The following is an 18736-nucleotide window of genomic DNA, read 5'->3' on the forward strand; positions in this document are numbered from 1 at the left end:
TGGTGATAAAGTAAAGCTTTTAACAAATATTCTTTGCTGAGCTTTTTGTTTTGAACAAGAATCAGACTCCAGTTACTAATGTAAATTGTGAGTAGCAATCAGCTTGAAGTTGGATGCACAGCTTTGTAATCAATAGAGTACAATTTGCTGCCCGTAGAAGGTTGCTGCCTGCTCAGAAGTCTACTCTGCAAAGTGAAGTGACCAAGAGACTTCTCATCTGTAATAGCCAATCACAAGACATTGGGGTTATGTCACTTAGCACATCAATCGTGGTTACATGGGATGTTTGTGTACTCAGAGGGTCAGTCCTCAAGCACTAATTGTGGACGTTTGGGATCTCTGTTGCCAGAAGCTTTTAAGACCATCTGAATGAGTTGCTTTGTCCCAGTGACGGTATCTGAAGAACATCAAATGCAGATGATGTCATTTGGTAGAAAATAGTATAAATATCATAAACACTGGGGATTGTTAGGAATGACAAGGGGAACGAGAGAAAGATGAGATTATAGAAAGAAGAACTAGAATTTGTTCCTCAACGTTCACCTTCTGCGATGGACAAATAGTTTGTCTGCAACTCAGTCTATTTATTTATTTGTTGAGATACCGTGTGGAATAGGCCCTCCAACCCTTTGAGCCATGCCCAGATTTAACCCGAGCCTAATCACAAGACAATTTACAATGACCAATTAATCTACCAACCTGTACGCCTTTGGACTGTGGGAGAAAGCTGGAGAACCCAGAGGAAGCCGACTCACTCACAGGGAGAATGTACAAACTCCTTACAGGCAGCAGTGGGAAATTATGCTCTTCTAATATATAAGAATTTTACCTGTGTTTGGAAGTCTTTTGTACTGAATTACCTTTTGTAATTCCGGAATCTTTTATGAATTAGAAATCCTCTGAGAGTGTAGGTTCCTCATGATGTTGCACACCTCCATCTCCCATGCTCCTAGCTTGCCTGTTCTCTCCCAATAATGTAGGCCCTTGAGATCTGGCAGCATCCTCATAAATCTTGGCTGGATACTTTCCAGTTCAATGATGCCTTTCTTAGAGCAGGATGACCAGAGCTGTGCACAAAACCCCAAGTTTGACGGATGTTGCATTGAAAGTTTCCTGAGACAGACACTGAGAAGATTATTAGGCTTTTACTAACAATTGGGCTGCTAGAATATTGGGCAGTGCTTCGATGCTCGGAAGTACCCCTGTAAATGCATTGCTGTTTTCAACATTCTGAGGCAAGCATATAATTGCTCTTTTGTCACAGGGTGAAACATTTTTAAGTGAAGTCATACTGCGTGATACAGAAAATGGGAAAAACATTTTAATCTCAGTGTGTTAATGCTCACGGATGTCAGGGTTCCTGTGCCAGGTGATCCCTTGAAGCATGAGAGGGTGTGCATGAGTGCGCGTTTATCTTTTGCCATCTGTTTTGAGTAGCTCCTACATGTTCTCTGTCAGCTTTTCTTCTCCCTGACACTTAACGAGATCTGGCCAGCTTTTAAGTAATTGCATAGAGTATATTTCTTTACCTTTGATTAACAGTGTAGGTTAATACACTGTCAAGTCTTTTCCATTACATGAAGAATGTATATGACTCATTAAATTACAGTTCTATGCATATATCATCAAGTTTTGGTCCCGCACTCAATGAATTTTAATTAGCTTTCACCACAAAGTACATCTTGAATAAGTGAGCTTCCATACCCTATGATTTGAAACCATCATTCTCCATATATAGCAGGGCTTCCCAATCTGAGGTCCACAGACTACTTGCTTAGTGGTATTGGACCTTGCCATAAAATATAAGGTTGGGAACCCCTGATTTATAGTATGTTGGAAAATGTGCCCATTATGTCGCTGGTGCTAAGGGCAGCAATGAAGGTCCTCCATCTCTGTCAGTGTTCAGGGCTTCCTTCATTATGTCAGTAGGTTTCTCTCAGTTTTCACTACTGTCAGTAATACAAACCTTGGGTGGAGACTCGGGAATACCATCACACTCAGATTTAGAATGATTCTTCATTGCTGTTTCTGTAGCAATTTTGTTTTACCAGTCAGGGTTGTTAGCCCAGAGCTGAACCCCTGCACCTGGAGGACCAATTGGCCACTCTTAGTCTGGCCTCTACCCTTTGACCTGTATGGCGTGGGTGACCCTACCAAGAGACAAAGCATAAAGCCCTGACTCCAGCCAACATAGCTCTCTGGGCCATTGAGGCATGCAAGTCTCCAAACTATGACAATGTTGGAGGTGTATATCATCAAGCAAAAAGAATTTTTTTGATGATTTTGTTGGATAGTTCATGGTATTCTTTGAACTTTCATGTAACCTTGGCAGAATATCAGCATGGTTGTGGAGAAAGATTTAAACGTTTACATCAAACCCTGGTAACACTACGAGCCATGCAAGTACTTTGAGTTCTTGGACTTCAAGGCAAAACCAAGAAAAGTTAAGAGATCTTTGGGACTGTGTTCCTTAAAGAATTATGGTAGAAGAGTTTTTAAATATTTGTAAGGCAGTGGTAGATGGATAATGTATAAGATGTATATGGGGGCGGCACGGTAGCATAGTGGTTAGCACAATGCTTTACAGTACAGGTGACCCAGGTTCAATTCCTGCTGCTGCCTGTAAGGAGTTTGTACGTTCTCTCCTTGACTGGGTGGGTTTCCTCCAGGTGCTCAGGTTTCCTCCCACAGTTAAAGACATACCAGTTGGTAGGTTATTTGGTCATTGTAAATTATCCTGTGATTAGGCTTGGATTAAATTGAGGGATTGCTGGGTGCCGTGGCTAGAAGGGCCTGTTCTGAGCTGTATCTCAATAAACTCAAAAATAAAATAAAAAGGGGACAAGCAAGTATGAGATGTAGTGTCAGTCAAATCAACCTAGAAGGGCTGAGTGGCTTAATCCTGCTCCTGATTCATATGTTTGTAGTTTAAGAATATGTTTGATATTTTAGAAGGAAATTAGCAATCTAGTTTTTAAGCAAAAATAGAATGCAGTGTTCTTAACGAGTATAAAACTATAAAATTAGTGGACCTTAATTGATTCCCATGCATTGTGCCAAGACAAATTTAACTAAACACTGATTGAGGAATTTTCTAACATTTATTATGCCTTTTTAATTTTCCAAGAAGTTGTTCCTGATGAAATTACAGACAAATCTTGTATTTTCAGACAAAAAGGAATGCTCAGAAATTCATTATCACATTGTGGAATTTAAAAAACAGATGTCACCTGGAATACAGCAGAAGTACTCCCATTGCCCAATCTCTCAGATAGATGCAAGAAATTGAACACCTGAATTTTCATCTGAATTAGTGTTGTTGCTTTGAATATCATCTGGTGCTCAGCTTCCCCAAATGAAAAGGGCAGAGTGGTTTTCAACCTATGATCTTAAAATGTGGCAGTTCTTGTTTGCTCATGTGGTAACCAGCTTTTACCAATGTTATTTACCTTAAAACCTTGTAATGTAAAAGATTAATAATTGAGCTACATTCTTAACCATTTTGATGCACAGCCCTCTGCAATCTGCTTTCTCATTCTACACATTGAGTTACAATTCAGCTTCTCTGCAATTGGAACTGTCTTCCATGCCCATATCTTATAGTATTTTTGTATTATGGCATGGAAATGATTCATGGAGGCATAATAAATGTCTATAGGGACCATATGGTAGGAGACACAGAAGATCTTAACCAGAATGTATAGAAATTTCAAGCTTACGTATGAGGAGTAATGCGGGCTATACTTCACCAGATAGGTCCTCACTGGAATCTGTGAGGCTTCACACATGTGTTTGGACCACTCTAACAATTATCACCAGAGTTACTGTCACACTCTGCTTCAGAGTATGAGGTTCCTTCCAGACTTTCCAACTGCTATTGCTTTCTGCCATGTCTTGGTTTGCTGCTCGATGTTGCATTCAGTAGGTGACCCGTGCCCCACCGTCAAGAATGGAAGATGACTGCCTGTAGGAGCATGCACAGGGAGTTGTGGATTGAGGATTCAAAGTACGTTTATTATTAAAAGTATACAACCCTGTGATTCGTCTTCTCCACAGGCAGACCTGAAACAAAGAAAACCGTGGAACCTGTGTAAAGAAAAACATCAACCTTCCACGGGAAAAAAAAACAAATCACACGAACGGTAACAAGGACGTCACCTCCCTACGTGCAAAAAAAAGCGAATCGTGCAAATGGCAACGAGAGAATGAGTGAAAACACAGAATACAAGCACAAAATCGAAAGAGTCCATATTCATTTCAAGCTTCTCTGGAGTGTGGGATTAGAGTTTCCTCATGTAGCATTTTCCATGCAGTTGGCTTTCTGAGGCTTCCTCCCATGATAACAATCCTGTTATATTTGCATCTTTCCAAAATATTCCTCCTGATCAGTTCCACTGTGTGTTTGTTGCTATTGGAGGTGCAGAGATTCTATAGAGTACTCAAAACGCAGTGATTGCTCTTTTCTCACAGAGACTCAGTAGATGATCCCTCCATAATGCCCTCCCTTTCTGCAGTTGGGATATTATCCCTGATTAGTAATGCCACTCACCCACCTCTTATACCTCCTCCCCGTGTCTTTTGAATATCTGAGCCCTTGAAAGTTGTGAGTGAACGGCTGATTTCGTGGAGGGAAGGGAGTTTCTTACTACTCGGGTTGAAGAGAGGCGAGATTGTGCAGGCGCGTGACATCAGCCAGTAGAGTGCAAAGGGTTTAAAAAGGCAAGGAATCTTCAACGGTTTTTAATTCGGAGCAAGAAGGCTGCGAGTGAACAGCTGATTTTTCGGAGTGAAGGGAGTTTTTTACTACTCAGGTTAAAGAGAAACGAGACTGCGCAGGCGTATGATGTCAGCCAGTAGTGTGCGAAAGGTCTAGAAAGAAGACCGCTATATCCAGCGGGCAGCGAAGTGAGAGGCAGCAGAGTGGTAGGGTTTAGACGGTAATGGGAGGAGGTGAGGTAGGAAATATGTGTGTGAGGCCGGTTTTCTGTGCTTGGTGTCAGATGTGGGGGCTCCTGGAGTCTCCCGGCCTTCCAGGCAGCCATATCTGCAACTGGTGTGTCGAGCTGCAGCTGCTGAGGGACCGAGTTAGGGAACTGGAGATGCAGCTCGATGACCTTCGCCTGGTCAGGGAGAGTGAGGAGGTGATAGAGAGGAGTTACAGGCAGGTGGTCACACCGGGGCCATGGGAGATGGACAAGTGGGTCACAGTCAGGAGGGGGAAGGGGAAGAGTCAGGTACTAGAGAGTACCCCTGTGGCTGTACCCCTTGCCAATAAGTACTTCTGTTTGAGTACAGTTGGGGGAGGACAGCCTACCTGGGGGAAGCAACCGTGGCCATGCCTCTGGCACCGAGTCTGGCCCTGTGGCTCAGAAGGGAAGGGAAAGGAAGAGGAAGGCAGTAGCGATAGGGGACCCTATAATTAGTGAGGTCAGACAGGCGATTCTGTGGACGCAGGAAAGAAACTCGGATGGTAGTTTGCCTCCCAGGTGCCAGGGTCTGGTATGTTTCAGATCGCATCCAAGATATCCTGCAGTGGGAGGGAGAACAGCCAGAGGTCATGGTACATATTGGTATCAATGACATAGGTAGGAAAAGGAACAAGGTCCTGAAAAAAGACCACAGGGAGTTAGGAAGGAAGTTGAAAAGCAGGACTGCAAAGGTAGTAATCTCGGGATTACTGCCTGTGCCACGCGACAGTGAGAATAGTAATAGATTGAGGTGGAGGATAAAAGCGGGCCTGAGGAATTGGAACAGGGGGCAGGGATTCAGATTTCTGAATCATTGGTACCTCTTTTGGGGCAGGTGTGACCTGTAAAAAAAGGATGGATTGCACTTGAATCCCAGGGGGACCAAATTCCTGGCGGGGAGATTTGCTAAGGCTACTGGGGAGAGTTTAAACTAGAATTGTTGGGGGGTGCGAACCAAACTGAAGAGACTGGGGAAGAGGAGGTTGGTTCACATATAGAGACAGATTATAGACAGTGCAAGAGGGAGGATAGGCAGGTGATAGAGAAGGGATGCACTTAGACCGCAGGCTTGAGTTGTGTCTATTTTAATGCAAGGAGTGTTGTGAACAAAGCGGATGAGCTTAGACCGTGGATCAATACTCGGAGATATGATGTGGTGGTCATTACAGAGACTTGGGTGGCTCAGGGACAGGAATGGTTACTTCATGTGCCAGGTTTTAGATGTTTCAGAAAGGACAGGGAGGGAGGCAAAAGAGGTGGGGGTGTGGCACTGTTGATCATTTATAGTGTCACGGCTGCAGAAAAGGTGGACGCCATGGAGGGATTGTCTATGGAGTCTCTGTGGGTGGAGGTTAGGAACAGGAAAGAGTCAATAACTTTACTGGGTGTTTTTTATAGGCCACCCAATAGTACAGGAATACCGAGGAGCAGATAGAGAAACAGATCCTGGAAAGGTGTAATAATAACAGAGTTCTCATGGTGGGAGATTTTAACTTCCCAAATATCGATTAGCATCTCCCTAGAGCAAGGAGTTTAGATGGGGTAGAATTTGTTAGGTGTGTTCTGGAAGGATTCTTGATACAATATGTAGATAAGCCTACACGAGGAGAGATTGTACTTGATTTGGTATTGGGAAATGAACCTGGTTATGTGTCAGATCTCTCAGTGGGAGAGCATTTTGGAGATAATGATCATAATTCTATCTCCTTTACAATAGCATTGGAGAGAGATAGGAACAGACAAGTTAGGAAAGCGTTTAATTGGAGTAAGGGGAATTATAAGGCTATCAGGCAGGAAATTGGAGGCTTAAATTGGAAACAGATGTTCTTAGGGAAAAGTACGGAAGAAATGTGGCAAATATTCAGGGGATATTTATGTAGCATTCTGTATACGTACGTTTCAATGAGACAGGGAAGTTATGGTAGGGTACAGGAACTGTGGTGTACAAAGGCTGTAATAAATCTAATCAAGAAGAAAAGAAAAGCTTACTAAAGGTTCAGAGAGCTAGGTAATGTTCGAGATCTAGAAGATTATAAGACTGCTAGGAAGGGACTTAAGAAGGAAATTAGGAGAGCCAGAAGGGGCCATGAGAAGGCCTTGGCGGGCAGGATTAAGGAAAACCCCAAGGCATTCTACAAGTATGTGAAGAGCAAGAGGATAAGACGTGAAAGAATAGGACCTATCAAGTGTGATAGTGGGAAAGTGTGTATGGAACTGGAGGAAATAGTAGAGGTACTTAATGAATACTTTACTTTAATATTCACTATGGAAAAGGATCTTGGTGATTGTAGTGATGACTTGCAACAGACTGAAAAGCTTTTGCATGTAGGTATTAAGAAAGAGGATGTGCTGGAGCTTTTGGAAAGCATCAAGTTGGATAAGTTGCTGAGACCGGACAAAATGTACCCCAGGCTACTGTAGGAGGCAAGGGAGTAGATTGCTGAGCCTTGGGCGCTGATCTTTACATCATCAATGGGGACAGAAGAGGTTCTGGAGGATTGGAGGATTGCGGATGTTGTTCCTTTATTCAAGAAAGGGAGTAAAGATAGCCCAGGAAATTATAGATCAGTGAGTCTTACTTCAGTGGTTGGTAAGTTGATGGAGAAGATCCCGAGAGGCAGGATTTATGAACATGTGGAGAGGTATAATGTAATTAGGAGTAGTCAGCATGGCTTTGTCAAGGGCAGATCATGCCTTACGAGCCTGAGTGAATTGATTGAGGATGTATCTAAACACATTGATTAAGGAAGAGCAGTAGATGTAGTGTATATGGATTTCAGCAAGACATTTGGTAAGGTACCCCATGCAAGGATGATTGAGAAAGTAAGGAGGCATGAGATCCAAGGGGACATTGCTTTGTGGATCCAGAATTGGCCTGCCCACAGAAGGCAAAGAGTGGTCGTAGACTGGTCATTTTCTGCAGGGAGGTCGGTCACCAGTGGAGTGCTTCAGGGATCTGTTCTGGGACCCTTACTCTTCGTGAGTTTTATAAATGACATGGATGTGAAAGTGGAGAGATGGGTTAGTAAGTTTGCTGTTGACACAAAGGTTGGAGGTGTGGATAGTGTGGAGAGCTGTCAGAGGTTACAGCGGGACATTGATAGGATACAAAACTGTGCTGAGAAGTGGCAGATGGAGTTCAACCCAGATAAGTGTGAAGTGATTCAGTTTAGTAGGTCAAACATGATGGCAGAATATAGTATTGATGGTAAGACCCTTGGCAGTGTAGAGGATCAGAGGGATTTTGGGGTCCAAGTCCATAGGACGCTCAAAGCAGCTGTGCAAGTTGATTCCCTGGTTAAGAAGGCGTACGGTATATTGGCTTTCATCAATTGTGGGATTGTACTTAGGAGCCGAAAGGTAATGTTGCTGCTATATAGGACCCTGGTCAGACCCCACATTGGAGTATTGTGCTCAGTTCTGGTCGCCTCACTACAGGAAGGATTTGGAAACCATAGAAAGGGTGCAGAGAAAATTTACAAGGATGTTGCCTGGATTGGGGAGCGTGCCTTCTGAGAATAGGTTGAGTGAACTCGGCCTTTTCTCCTTGGAGAGACGGAGGACAAGAGGTGACCTGATAGAGGTGTATAAGATGATGAGAGGCATTGATCATGTGGATAGTCAGAGGCTTTTTCCCAAGGCTAAAATGGTTGCCATGAGGACACAGGTTTAAGGTGCTGGGGAGTAGATACAGAGGAGATGTCAGGGGTAAGTTTTTTACTCAGAGAGTGGTGAGTGCGTGGAATGGGCTGCTGGCAATGGTGGTGGAGGCGGAGACAATAGGGTCTTTTAACAGACTTTTGGATCGGTACATGGAGCTTAGTAAAATAAAGGGCTATAGGTAAGCCTAACAACAACACACACACAAAATGCTGGTAGGATCACAGCAGGCCAGGCAGCATTTATAGGGAGAAGCGCTGTCAATGTTTCGGGCTGAGACCCTTCGTCGGGACTAACCGAAAGGAAAGATAGTAAGTAAGGACATGTTTGGCACAACTTTGTGGGCTGAAGGGCCTGTATTGTGCTGCAGGTTTTCTATGTTTCTATGAACACTCAGCAGCCGTTCCTGTCCTTGCAACAGCCAAGTGTCCATAATGGCAGTAATGCCATAGTTCCATGTACAGTCCTTTGCTTTAAGTTAATCATCCTTGTTCCTGACACAGTTCAACCCATCCCACTGACTGCAGATTTGCCCTATCAGGGGCTTATCATTCATCACAATCTCTCTACGTGCTGCATCTGTTTGTATACCAACTGCTCCATCCTCTGACCTATCATTCTGGTTTCAATATTCCAACTTAAAGTGCACCTGTAAACCACAGCATCAGACGCCGTTAATTGTTTTTTTTTGCAAAACTGGATATACCCGTAGGTGGCGCACTAATAGGGCTTTGCTGTATTAAAAGATTATGTAGCTTTAAATGGAAACTGCAGATGCGAGGGTGAATTTGAATTACTTTTGTGTGACAATGCAGTACACAGTGGTGAGAGGATGTCCGAGCTCTTCATGGTTTTTCGTACTGTCTGACTACTTTTTCTGTTTAGAATTGGGATTAGTTTATTTCATTGAGATACATTGCAAAGCTTTTCTTACATACTAATCGCACAGATCAGACCATTACACAGTGCCTTGAGGTAGAACAAGGCAAAACAATAAAAATGCAGAATAGAATGTAACAGCTACAGAGAAAATGCAGTACAGGTAAACAATAATGTTCAAGAAAGTAAATTGTGAGGGCAAACATCTAATTGATAGACTGCTTGACATCTGGATGATGACCCCCCCCCCCATGAAAAAAATGGTTGGAGTTGCTTAACACTTAACACTTGCAAGGAAGTTTATTAGGAGTGTCAAAAATCAAAAATTAAAACTTACAAATATTAGTGAAAATAGTGAAACGAAAAATGCTGATATTTACAGGGGGATATCTACAAGAAAACACAACAGCTCCATTCTTATTCTTGTTCAGGTTGAACTCCTGGCAGCCCCAATCTCTCTTTTACTGAAGGAGCAGGGCTCCTATAATTTGGCGTGAGGACATCCCATCTTTAATTACCAGCAAAGTTAACTTCAGACAACACATAAACCAGAATATGATGCACCCCATAATGTAGTTACAATTACATTACAAAATAAACAGAAGCATCTTCCTTAAAAACAGTGTACAAACAATATCTAGACATTTATACATCCCCATTACTAAAAAAATAGAATATTCCACTGTGTATGGTGGGAAAGGCACCATAAAGCCAACCCCAGTGCATCAGCTTGGTTTAGAATTAAACTAAACTTTGGTGTCTGACTCTGACAAAGTGGGGTGGGGGATTATAGTGGGTAGACCAGGGAAGACATTGAAGTGTGTATACTCACTGCAATGACAGCAGAATGATCAGGCAGTGTTTTTTTGTGTGAGTGAATGTGTGTGTTTAAGGAGTGTGTTTACTGTGTGCTCTCTGCCACATAGACCACAAGCCACAGGATCAGAACTAGGCCATTCAGCCATTCAATCACGGCTGGTTATAGAATGATAGTAATCAGACCAGCCTGTCGTGCTAGGGAACTATTTACTAGTCTTATAAATGCAGGTTTGAACTTCTCCTTCAGCCTAGTGGTATATTTTTCCAGCTTTTATTTCCTGCCTGAGTGGAGTCTTCGATTATGTTGGCTGATTAACTGAGGCTGATCCCATGGAGGAGATGTATAGTGCTGTGTCCACATCACTCAAGTTCGAAGTTCAAAGTAAATTTATTAGCAGTGTACTTATCTGTCAGCAGAAACAACCATGAGATTCATTTTCCTGTGGGCATATTCAGCAAACTTATAGAATAGTAACTATAACGGGATCAGTAAAAGATCAACTTGAGTGCAGAAGACAACAAAGTGTGTGCACTTGCAAATTTCTACAGATGTAACATGGAGAGCAGTCTTACTGGCTGCGTTACTGTCTGGTATGGTTGGGGGAGGGGTGTTACTGCACAGGTTCAAAGTAAGTTGCAGAGAGTTATAAAATTAGTCAAGTTCATCATAGGCACTAGCTTCCATTATATCTAAATCATCTTCAAGGAGTTGTGTCTTAAAAGGACGGCATCTATTATTAAGGACCCCCATCACCCAGAACATGCCCTCTTATCGTTGCTACCATCGGGAAGGAGGTGAAGGCACACACTCAATGATTCAGCTTCTTCCCCTTTGCTGTCCGATTTCTGAATGGACATTGAACCCATGAGCACTTCCTCACTTTTTTATTTCTGTGTTTGCTCTACTCATTTAATTTAACCATTTTTAATATGTGTACTTACTGTACTTTTTTTCCCTGTGTTATCATGCATTGCTTTGTACTGCTGCCACAAAGTTAACAAATTTCATAGCATATGCCGGTGATATTAAACCTGATTCTGAAATGCAGATATAAATAAATAACAAGAACATGAGATAAAGACCCCTTAAAGTGAGGTCATTGGTTGTGGGTAAACATCTCAATGATGGGGCAAGTGAGTGTAGCTATCCCCTTTTGTTCAAGAGCTTAATGGTTCAGGGGTAATAGCTTTTCTTGAACCTGATGGCCTTGTGGTCATGTGCAGACCACATGCCATCCCAGGGCCTCTCAGGACTGTTTGCAGCCATTCCACCAAAAGCTGGAGGCTGGGTCTTGGCACAATGGTGAAGAAATTCCCACTGGACAACAAATTTTTTCAAAAGTGTTGTTAACTCAAATTTTTTTTTGTTTATGATAGACTGCTTGAAGATGAACAGAAATATAATTTCAGCCTACTTGTATTATGTAGGAATTTGGGGAAACAACAAATTAACTTTTATTGAATATAATGTGTTTAATTGCATAATGGTGCTGATGCTATACAATAGTTCAACTAAGTTAAAAATATTTTGTTAATGATTTTCATTTGTACTCAGTGTCTGAGGCTTCTCGCTTAAGTGTCCAACAATAATTCACCTGCATAGATGGATTCCAGTTGCCCTGGTATCTTTTCTCCATGACTGCAATGTCCTGGTGAAACCTTTCACTATGCTGATCACTAACAGCACTAAGATTTACAGGGAAGAAGTCTAAATGGGAATGCATAAAATGAATCTTTAGTGTCATGTTGCATTTCACGGTTTTATATGCTTGAAGCATGCTTTCAACCAGCTGCATGTAGTTTGGTGCTCTGTAGATGTGGAGAAAAATTTCAACAACTTCCTTGAATGCTTTCGATGTGATTTTCTCTGGTTCCACTAGAAATTCTTCAAATTGCCTGTCATTGATGACCTGTTTGATTTGTGGACCAACAAAAATGCTTTCCTTAATCTTGGTATCAGTTATTCTGGGAAGCATCTGTCTCAAATATCAAAATCCTTCATAGAAATGTTTGTGCCTGGTGATAGCAAATTCCATCCTTATAGTCTTGAACCCAGTAATTATTACTAAAACCTGTCCTACCATACAGCAGCTGCACTGCCTAAGTATGCCCAAGCATGCCTGGACAAGATAAGATACTTTCCAGCTTACATTGTAGACAACATTTTAATTGACTTGAATTATTAATTAAAATAATAAACATAAGTTATTTCAAAACATGGTGCATGATAGGGAAATCTCATGATGATTTTCATGATCAGTAGCCCAACATTCATATGATACACCTAAAGATATTCAGAAAGCAAAGACTTTGTTATCCAGTGATATCTTTCTTTCCCGATGAGAGTCTTTCTGCTAGGAAAAAAACACAGCTTGATTCTTGTTTTCACAATCTTCACTATCTCTTATCTAAGCTTTTTCATAATGTGGAATTTCATTACCCCCACCATCACACCCATCATACTGGGAATATTGACTGAGGATGACACTGACAACTTAAGAATTTGCCTGCACTGTCTTTGCCCCTTCTGTTGTTCTCTCCTTTCCATATCTCTTCTTTGTTGCAGTCTGCTCTGCTCCACACACCAATTCATGCATCTCACTCCAAAAAAAGAATCAAGCAAAAAAGATCTTGAATCATTTACCGAGCCTTTATAGATTACTCTTTTATGCTCACAATCACCATAGAAACATACATTATTGTTGAATCAGCTCATTAAAATCAATCAATGGAGGGATCACGTGCCTATATCAATGTCTTTTCATGCATTCTGCTATGGAAAACATATGGTGTAGGATTTTTAAGTGATTGCAAACAACTTTGCATCAGGTATTTTAGAATGCACTGCATTGAAGAATATTGAGGAATAAAGAGGGTTTGTTTTTCCTCCCCTGTAGCAATCTCATGTATAAATGACAGTATTTAGGATCTAATTTTTAACAAAAGGTTCTGGATTTGCAGTTTTAGCAATTTACTCTCTCAGGAGGCTGAATGTCCATGAGTCTTTCAGCATGTCAGAATCAGAATCAGGTTTAATATCACTGGCATATGCTGTGAAATTTGTTAACTTTTTGGCAGCAGTACAATGCAATACCTGATAATAGAGTGAATTATAGTAAAAAAAATACATATAAAATAGTTAAGTTAAATAAGTAGTGCAAAAAAATAGGAATATCAAGTAGTGAAGTAGTGCCCATTCAGAAATCAAATGGCAGAGGGGACGAAACTGTTCCTACATTTTTGAAGGTGTGCCTTTAAGTTTTTGTACCTCCTTCCCAATTGTAGCAATGAGAAGAGGGCATGTTCTGGGTGATGGGGCTCCTTAACGATGGATTCTGCCTTCCTGAGGCACCGGTCCTGGAAAATGCACTAGATACTACAGAGGCTAGTGCCCATGATGGAGCTGACTAATTTTACCACTTTCTGCAGCCAACTTTGATCCTGTGCAGTAGGTTCCCCCCCTCACCCCCCAGACCAGATGGTGATGCAGCCAGTTAGATTTCTCTCTGCGGTACCTCTGTTGAAATTTGCGAGTGTTTTTAGTGACCTTACCGAATCTCCTCAAACTCCCAATGAAGGATTAATTTTTGATTGATCCTTAACATTGTTTGCAACTTGATATAAAGTGCTCAGCTAATTGGGAGCAGGATGCTTATGCTGTGGGAAGGTGCAGCAAAAAACAATACAATTATCTGTGAACCTGTGCTGGCACACCAAAAAAATCCCCTGTTTCCATAGTAATCAGATGCAACTATGAGTGATTTTAACATTGTCTTCTGGATATTTTGCTGAGCCATCTAAAATGCATCATCCTTAATGAGAAGTGTTTGAAAAGCTTTATCCCTTATTTATGAGTTGGGAGTTTATCACTCTGGGGATGGGTTTTCAGTATGCCACCAGAGCATGCAGCCGGTTTTGTGGAGGGAATCTCTGTTACTGGAACCAATTTTTATTTTCATTGATTTCTGCAGTTAAGTGAAATGGAAAAATAGATTTTAAAGGGCAGGGAGTATCTCTTCTTTCTCGTGGTTCCTTAAATAAACAGGTGTTTCTCAAAGTGATGTTACATTTTCAGGGAACAATTAACCTACATGACACCTTGGAGTAGTTGATGAGATTTCAAAGAGAGAGGTTTATCCTGCTGTTTGCTCAGGTATTTGTGACTGACATGGGACGATTTCTTGCTAACAGAGTTTTTCATTCATCGGTTAACAAAGTACTTTGGTCTCTGGAAAAATATGATTTTCAAATGAAGTAAAACATAATTCCAATTTTTCCCCCTCTCCTCATTCCCTTTGACAATTCTTCCAGAATTGTGGGTGCTTTGATTGGACTCCAGTGAATCACAGAAGGAGGATAATTAGTCCACTACGTTTCACTGGAATTTGCAGATAAATTTCCGATCATTTCAACCCCTGCAGCTTATCTTCTCTCCACTAATCACACGTTTGCCCATGAAAGCCAAAGGACTATTATTTCTACCAGAATATAATTGCTGTCTTTGACTTTCAGTGATTTTACCATTGTGGAATTGAGTGAAACTGTTAGGTTTTACATGTACTTGGAGGTGCAATTCATAAGACCATAAGACATTGGAGCCGAATTAGGCCATTCATCCTATCATGTCTCCACTGCCATTCCATCATAGCTGATGTATTATCCCTCTCAACCCCATTCTTCTACCTTCTCCCTGTAATCTTTGATACCCTTACTAATCAAGAACCTATCAACCTCCATTTGAAATATATTCAATGCTTAGCCTCCATAGTCATCCATGGTAGTAAATTCCAAGTTCACTACTCTCTGGCTACAAAAATTCCTCCTCATCTCTATTCTGAAGCGGTGCCCTCTGGTCCTAAACTCTTGCAGTATTGCAAACATACTCCTCATGTCCACTCTATGTAAGCTATGTCTCGACGAGACTCCCCCTCGTTCATCTAAACTCCTGCGAGTGCAGGTCCAGGGCCATCAAAAGCTCTTTAAATGTTAACCCTTTCATTCCTGGGATCATTCTTGTAAACGTGATTCAAAGGTTTAAATTACATTTAATATTAGAGTATGTACAGAGAATACAACTCATAGATCCATCCTCCCACAGGCAGCCATGAAACACAATGGAACCCATTCAAGAAAACATCAAACACCCAACGCGTGAAAAAAAGAACAAATAGTGCAAATGGCAAAAAGCGAGTGAGCAACACATAGAATATTAAACAGCAAGCCTGTAGTTTTTAGTTTAGTTCAGTTCAGCGTTGTGCTGCACTGCTGGCCAGTGCAGGCTGACGGGCCATTCTTAGCACCCGAAACCACATTGATCACCCCAATCAATCCGCTCAAAAGGAGCAAAGGAAACCAGAATCCAGGGACGTATGCAACATGAACCCCAAAGACTCCCCAAAATCAGTCCATAGCCTCACCAGTCAATCATGGCATGGTGGATCCACATCTGCTCATTTTCCAATTTCTCCAAAGTTTCTCTTTTACCCACAAAGACGTAAATCAAAAATGTGATCAACTAAGCTGAACTGAGAAGTTCTGGTGACTCAGGGAGCTTGACCAAGGCACCTTACTTTATTGATGTCATCTTTTCCTTTTTTTAAAACATTCACTCCTTTCACTTTAGTTGTAATGAATAACTCGTACAGATATAAAATGACAACTAAGGAGGCACAAGATGCTGAAATCAGGAGCAACAAGCAATCTGCTGGAGGAACTCAGGCGCAGCAGAAAACTTCAGATGGCAGACTTATTTGATTATCACGTACATTGAAACATACAACAAAATGCTTTGTTTGCAATAACACCCAACACAACCCAAGGCTGTTTGAGGGCAATCCAGAAGTGTCATTGTACATTCCAGTGCCAACCTTGCATGTCCACAATATTCATCGGAGCAACACAAGCAACAACAACAACAACAAGACAACAACAACGAAACAATAAGAGTAAGACAAGTTCCTTTCCTCAACATTTTGGGTTGAAACCCTGCATCACAGCTGCTTCTCGACTGGCTGAGGCCCTCCAGCACATTGTTTGATGACATTGTCAACTAACCCTATGTTTCCTGGCACTACCTCCTCAGTTCTTTCTTTACTGTCTAGAAAAACAGTGGCAGATGGTGCATGGAACTGTCAAGACCTTCAAGTGCCTTCTGTGTGATATATTGCATTGGATGATAATTGTCCAGTCCAATACAATATATAACTCTCTCATTGTCACCATCAGGAAGGAGGTACTGAAGCCTGAAAGTGCACTCAGCAATTCAGGACAGCTTCTTCCCCTCTGCCATCTGATTTCTGATAGTCATTGAACCTATGAACACTATCACTGTTGTGATAAATGTATCATAATGATCTTGGAGGCAACCAAGATTGTGGTTTGGTCATCGAGGCTTGTCTTGTTAGTAATAATAAATCAACACACTGTTTCTTGAACTGAAGAGCAGTGGATCACTCACTAATCTATGTTTAAACTTGCAATTGTATTAATCAAGGAGCTTGTGGGAGCCCCACACTGCTCCTCTTTTTCGTTTCACCCTCAGCAGTTCTTTGCAACAAACATCAGGATCCCCATTCAAATTGAAGGTAGAAACAAAATACACTGGAAGCACTCCACAAGTGGCAAAGATTGTAGAGCTGCTGCACACAATGCCAAAAACGCAGCTTCAACCTTGAACTGGGGTACCGTCCGCGCAGAGCTTGCAGGCTCTCTCTGTGACTGTGTGGCTTTCCTCTGGAGCACTGCGGTTTTGTTTATTGCTGTTTGTGTGTAGGTGAGCTGTAGAATCTGGGAAAAGTTGATGGGAGCACAGGAAAAATAAAGAATTACACCTGTTAATCAGTGTTAATAGGTGATTGATGGTCACCATGGATTTAGTGGGCGGAAGGACCTGTTTCCCTGCTGCTTTCTCTGATTCTGAGGTCAGGCCACATCTATAGCAAGAAAACGGTCAATGCTTCGGGTTGAAGAGTCTTCTTTGCATAACATTGACTCAATTTTTCTTCCCACAGATGAGGCCTAACCTTCCAAGTATTTCCAGTAGTTTGTTTTTTAAATTTTGTAATTCCATCATCTGCAGGATTTAAATTGTCGTTCGCCTCCTACAAATCATTAGGATGTCTACTCCTTTGCTATTAATGGTGGAAGCATCAGTACTGTTGTTGAGTTTTGTGAGGTAAAACCTAGGCTTTTACTAAGATTTCATTGGACGTACTTTGTCATTCATTCACTTTGACAGTCTGAATCCATTTCGCTTATGCCTTAAATCATTCGTAAGATTAAAGCTGATTTAATCCAAACAGAGGCATTGTAGGAGGGAGCTTTCGTGCTATATTTTTGAGGGAGAATGCACTAAAGGAGAGAAATGAGGTTAGGATAACAAGCTACAAGCTATATACGGACTTCATCTTCTCTGATGAGCCTCTTCACAGTTCTACAGATTTTACAGTAGATCATCTTATTATTCAAGGAAGACAGAGCCTGTCTACTCACCTATTTGTGTTTGCAACTGGTTAACAGTAGCATAGCAATTAGTGCAATGGTTTACAACGCCAGTTGTAAGATTGAGGTTCAGTTCCTGCCACTGAGTTTGCACATTCTCCCTGTGACTGCAAGGGTCTCTCATAGTCCAAAACAAGGTGAAGTTAGAGTTAATGAGTTGTGGGCATGCTATATTGGCACCATTGGTGTTGCATCATTTGCAGGCTACCCAACACTATCCGTAATGCTTCGTAACTCCAAAACATAAATCTAAATCTAATTGCAAGGAAAAGACAGCAGCTCGAGCAGGTCTTAGTTTCATTTTTACTTTAAAAGTATGATGTGGTCGCATCATGATGTATGTAATGCACTTTTTTTTAAACGTGTAACGCATAATGAATTATTTAAATGAACACGAATGCTTAATCAAGTGATATATTTATAATATTATTCAAATACTACTGAAATATTAAATACACAACACTATTCTTGCTGTTTTAATTTGGTGCAAATTAACACATTTTGCTTTATGATTCAATATACATGCGACAAATTTCTTTTTCTATTCTTTTGTTTTCTCTTGGCCTGAGTAGACTTCCTTCCTTCCTTCAGCCCTTTATGTCACTCAGTCGTGCCCTGCTGGTGGATTGCCCCCATCAATCAATATTTGTTTGCCTTCCTGCTCTTGACTACTATTATAAATGAATATTTGTTGAATGAGCTGCCAATTACCTTTGATTCTCTTAAGGGATGCTACTGAGGACCTGTATGGCATTTGCTGTTCATCTGTCACAGGACTGATGACAGATCCTGGCCTATCCCCCTCTATTGCCATTCTTCCTGAGGCCATGCATTTCCTCTCATCCTCATTAATGGGCTTTCCATCCTACTTAGATCAGCTGGTTTTGCCCCTTGGGTTATCGGTGAGACAA

General features: G+C 41.4%; 1 protein-coding gene across 7 annotated transcripts in view; it reads left to right on the forward strand.

The window, feature by feature from the left end:
• ttc28 (tetratricopeptide repeat domain 28) overlaps nucleotides 1-18736 on the forward strand; it is an 886755-nt gene that overhangs the window by 422815 nt on the left and 445204 nt on the right. The gene's annotated exons all lie outside the window — the stretch shown is intronic.

The sequence above is a fragment of the Hypanus sabinus genome, chromosome 13 (assembly GCF_030144855.1).
Source record: "Hypanus sabinus isolate sHypSab1 chromosome 13, sHypSab1.hap1, whole genome shotgun sequence".
In the NCBI taxonomy this organism is placed as follows: domain Eukaryota; kingdom Metazoa; phylum Chordata; class Chondrichthyes; order Myliobatiformes; family Dasyatidae; genus Hypanus; species Hypanus sabinus.